Genomic DNA, 5,758 nt, shown 5'->3' on the forward strand with positions numbered 1-5,758 from the left:
TAAACAAGAAAGAACCGATTTAATTAACTTACTTAAAGAATTTATCGATGTATTTGTTTGGTCATATGAAGATATGCCATGCATTAACAGAGAAATAGCTCAACACACTATACCACTAATCCCAGGAATGAAACCCGTAAAACAAAAGTTGCGTCGAATGAAACCCGACGTAGCACTTAAAATAAAAGAAGAAGTTCAAAAACAAATAACTGCAGGTTTCATCAAGGTATCCAAATACCCCGAATGGGTCGCCAACGTCGTCCCAGTTCCAAAGAAAGACGGAAGGGTAAGGATGTGTGTCGACTATCGAGATCTAAATAAGGCAAGTCCAAAAGACGACTTCCCTTTGCCACACATCGATATTCTGGTAGACAACACGGCAAATCACGCGCTTCTCTCATTCATGGATGGATACGCAGGGTACAATCAGATTCTCATGGAAGAAGAAGACATGGAGAAAACGACCTTTATCACACCATGGGGCACTTACTGCTACACGGTAATGCCATTTGGGTTGAAAAACGCGGGTGCTACTTACCAACGTGCAGCAACTGCCTTACTCCATGACATGATGCACAAAGAAGTCGAAGTATATGTCAACGACATGATTGTGAAATCAAAGGACCGTCCAGGCCATCAAGTAGCCTTAAGGAAATTTTTCGAAAGGCTAAGAAAATATAATATGAGGTTGAATCCGTCAAAATGTGCTTTTGGAGTCACCTCGGGCAAGCTCTTGGGATACGTCATAAGCTCTAGAGGAATAGAGGTAGATCCAACCAAGATTAAAGCAATCATGTCGATGCCACCGCCCAAGACTGAGAAGCAGATTCGAGGATTTATTGGCCGGTTGCAATACATAAGTAGGTTCATATCAAAACTAACAACGATATGTGAACCAATCTTCAAGAAGCTCAAGAAGAATGTACCAGTAATATGGGATGACGAGTGTCAAAAAGCCTTTGACAAGATCAAAGCCTATCTCGCAAATCCTCCCGTATTAGCGCCAGCACTTCCCGGAATACCTCTTAGGTTATACTTGACGGTTACCAAAGAAACAATGGGAGCCATGCTAGCACAAGAGGTAGAAGGCAAAGAGAACGCAATCTATTACCTAAGTAAAAAGATTCTCGAATACGAAACACGCTATACACCGCTCGAGAAATTGTGCATCGCCTTGGTATGGGCCACAACTAAGTTGAGACATTACATGTTGGTGCATACCATTTTCGTAGTCTCCCGATTGGATCCACTCAAGTATCTGTTCGAGAAATCTACATCAATGGACGTATTTCAAGATGGATAGTCAATCTAGCCCAGTTTGATGTACGGTTTATGCCATAAAAAGGTATTAAAGGATCCGTGGTGTCAGACTTTCTAGCAGACTTTCCAATAGAAGACTCGACACCAATACAGGACAATGAATTTCCAGATGAAGATTTTATGGTCACTGAAGATGATACTTGGACCTTGTATTTCGACGGAGCCTCAAACCAAAAGGGATGTGGCGTCGGGGTGCTACTAGTATCACCTAAAGAAGAGCACGTTCCAATCTCAATAAAGCTTGATTTTGACGTTACCAACAACGCTGCTGAATATGAAGCATGCGTGGTAGGCCTTGAAACAGCCTTGGCATTGGGAGTAAAGAAGTTAAGGATATTCGGAGACTCTTCTTTGATCATTAATCAGATATCTAAAAGGTGGAAAGTAAGGAGCGAAAGCCTAGCCCCTTACCAAACCTATCTGGAAACTCTTACCGATCAGTTAGAGAAGGTAGAATACACATATCTACATAGAGAAGAAAACCAATTTGCTGATGCCTTGGCAAGATTAGCCTCAATGGTTAGGATTCCCATGGAAATCGAGCAAATGCCTCTAACTATTGAAAAAAAGGCACAAACCAGCATATATCTAGGCTATAGAAGACGACGATTTAGTCCAAGGCGAAGAAGACGTAGAAGAAGAACCGTGGTACACAGACATACTCAACTATGTCACCAATGGATAATACCCTCCTCATGCTGATAAAAGAGCAAAGCGAGCATTAAGACTTTTGGCTTCTCAATATGTACTCATAGACAATGAGCTACATAAAAGGGTACCTAAAGGTCGAGCTCTTCTATGTGTAGGAAAGGTGGATACACAAAGAGTAATGAGAATAGTTCACGAAGGAATCTGTGGCACCCATGTAAATGGCAAAATGTTAGTCTAGAAAATAATGCGAGAAGGATATTATTGGACTACAATGAATAAGGATTGCCATCAATATGTAAAAAGATGCCCTAAGTGCCATATTTATGCCAATTTACAACATGTCCCTCCATCTTTGCTCTACACCTACACATCGCCATGGCCATTCTCTACATAGGGAATTGACATAATTGGCAAAATCACTCCCCCAGGAACAGGAGGCCACGAATTTATTCTAGTAGCAATTGATTACTTTACAAAGTGGGTCGAAGCGCAATCATACGCTAAACTCACTGCGAAACATGTAGCACTCTTTATCGAGAGAAATATCATTTGTCGATATGGAGTCCCACATGAAATGATAAGTGACAATGGAACTCACTTTCAAGCTGAATGTGAAGAATTACTACAAAAATACGGCATTCAACATCATCATTCTTCCCCTTATAGACCTCAAGCAAACGGAGCGGTCGAGGCAGCTAATAAAAATCTAAAGACTATCATCGAGAAAATGACAGATTATTATAAGGATTGGCCTGACAAGCTTCACTTCGCATTGTGAGGTTATCGCACGTCAATCCGAACATCAACGGGAAATACGCCATTTTCCTTGGTATATGGAATGGATGCCGTACAACCTGTCGAACTAGAAATAGCATCTCTACGCATTGCGCTAGAGAGTAAACTCGATAAAGTTTAGTGGAATAGGGCAAGATATGAAGAGTTGATTCTACTCGACGAAAAACGACTAGAAGCTCTACACCACACCCAATGTTATCAAACTCGTATGGCTAGGCATTTTAATAAGAAGGTCAAAACAAGAAATATCAAAGTAGGGGATTTGGTATTAAATGCACTAAGGAAAAATGTTTTAGATCCAAGGGGAAAATTTAGACCTAATTGGTCTGGCCCCTACATTGTCAAAACAATCCTGTCAGGAGGTGCAGCAAAACTAACTGATATGGATGGCAATGAATTCTCAAACATGACCAATCTCGACCAAATTAAGAAATACTACCCATAATTACTTGAGTAGGATACTCAAGAGAGCTACATTCGACCTGATTCCTTAGGAAAGGATACGTAGGCAACCCTTTACGGGTGCGGCCACTTTATTTTTCGACATCTCCGCTTTCCAGAATCGATTAAAAAGTCAACAGAAAATCGGCAAATTATTGGCGTCGCAGAACAGAGCCTGGCGCCAGCCAGAAGTCATCAGCGCCAGCCGATGGAATTGGCGCCTGACGCCAGACCTCAATAGCTGGCGCCAAACACCAATTACTAGCGCCAATTTGGGAATAAAATCTGGGCAAATTTCGGTGTTTTTTGGAAAATTTTCGACTTCCGTACTCGTAGAACTTCTGGAAAATTAATTTTTTTCGATTTTCATTGCTTTAATAAAATAAATTTAAAGTAAACAATTTAATTGAAAGCTGAAATTTCATTAATAAAATAAAATTACATTATTGATGGAATTTAAATAAGGCTGAAATAAATTAACTTTAAATAAAAACAACAATCTAATTCTAATAAATCTAAAGCTAAGCAATGCTTTTAATCTTTCTTTTCCTTTTTTGCTCTTTTCCAATTCTTTTCTGCTTCCTCCTCTTCATCCATTACTTTAGCTAGTAGGCATCCTTTAGAGGACCTACATTCAATTTTGGAGTAGATTGTCTCCCCTTCAGCTAGCACTCCATGTTTCTTCTCCACCCAAGCTTTTTTGCCTGTGGTGTTAGCTTTCCTTTTTCCTTTGTCTCTGGTAGTATTTTTCTTCCTAGGCATTGTAGGTGTTTTGAATTCAATTCTTGCACCTAAGCGTTCTTTGGCAGGTGTCACCCTGTCACCTAGACGATTCTTCACATCGGTTCTACCCTGATCAATCGAAGATCTTTTCAGCAACCACTTCTTTACATCATTAGGCAAAGAAGGAGGAACCTTTTGGGTAATCACTTCCCATAAAGGTCTAGCGCTCCAGTAAGCGTCGAATCTATCTACTTCTTGAGATACAGGGTACTCATAAGGAGGACGAAGATCCCCGGAAGGAATATTCTGAAGCAAGCCGTATTGTCTTTTTACCCTGCATGGATAATAATAGGTTACACGAGACAAGCTTGGAAGACGGCAGAAAGGTTGCTTGTTAACACCAACCATCCTTTCTATTTTCCACCATGGGATGACCCACTTGATAGCAAAATCACGTGATTCAAATACTTTTCTCCACCCATGGCGCCCAATTTTAGGGATGCACTTCTTTCTTCTCACGAAGCAATTGGGAGTATATTTTTCAATGTCATCCGGAGGGATAATTAATCCTAGCCTCTCCATTAGCCAAATCTGTAAAAAAATTACAATGCAAATAAATGTATTTTTACAATACAAAAATATATTTTTGATTTCTGTAATTAAAAATATTATTTTTCTACCTGTAATAAAATTGGAGAACCGCGAAAAGGCGCTTTTGAGTCCCTTTTCAATTCATCGAGACTAATCACGGTCTCTCCAACTATTAATGGCATTGGATTCCTTCCTAATTCAATTTGTTCTAGTACAGTGGTGATAATTGATTGACCCTCATTATTTTTACCATTAATCAGAAAAAATTGATTGAGCATGCAAAATAAAAACTCCCTTCTTCTATATATATGAAAGGATTCAGAAAGAGGTTTATCAAAATAATAGCGTGCGAATTCTTTCAAATTAACTATATTGCCATCTACTATTTTTGATAAATCCCTTTCCTTTAAATTAAAGAAGCACTCGAAATCCTTATAGTAGTATGCATCTACTCTAGGGATTACTACCAGGTCTATTGCAGGGAAGCCTAAGATAGCACCAAATTCCTCTGGCAAAGGGCTAATCTCATCATACCCTATTCCTAAACAATGCGTATCAACATTCCAAAATTCTAAAGCGGTATATATGAAGTCTAGGTCTAGATCTACCCCTTTGATGCCATAAATTCCCCCTAAGTGAAATAAATCTAATTCCTTTTTATCTCTAGCATTAAGAGATCGACACCATTCATGAGTGTATTGGGTGAAGGTTTTAGTGGCTAAAGACATGATTATTATTTTTTCTAAAGGAGAGAATAATTTTATTCGCTGGAATTATGAGAAGAATCGGCAGGGCAGGGGGCTATTTATACACAAATTGCGAAAATTTTTAATCAGAATGAAATACGGAGTCAGCGTCAATTGGCGTCAAACCCCCATAGTGTGGCGCCAGCTGGCGCCAAGTTGCCAGATCAGCTGCGCGTGCTCAGTTTGCATTTTTAATATTAAACTCGAGTCGGTTAAAGACTTTATGGCTCCGTTTAATTTTCCTAAACACCTTTTTTTTTATCTTTTTTCTTAATTAATTAAATATAGCTATTATTTTTAATTTATATTATTCTTTTTTGGACTTTATTTTAAATTCCAAAACCCGACTTTTTTATTCGTTTCTTTTCCTTTTTTTATTTTTTCTTTTTGGGGGAGATAGTCGGATAATATCCTCCATCAATAACAAAAATGATGGAATTTTTGCGCAAAATTGTTGTCACACTTTTCTTGCACACACAAACATACACATA

The sequence above is a fragment of the Chenopodium album genome, chromosome 9, assembly GCF_948465745.1.
Source record: "Chenopodium album chromosome 9, dcCheAlbu1.1, whole genome shotgun sequence".
Classification (NCBI taxonomy): domain Eukaryota; kingdom Viridiplantae; phylum Streptophyta; class Magnoliopsida; order Caryophyllales; family Amaranthaceae; genus Chenopodium; species Chenopodium album.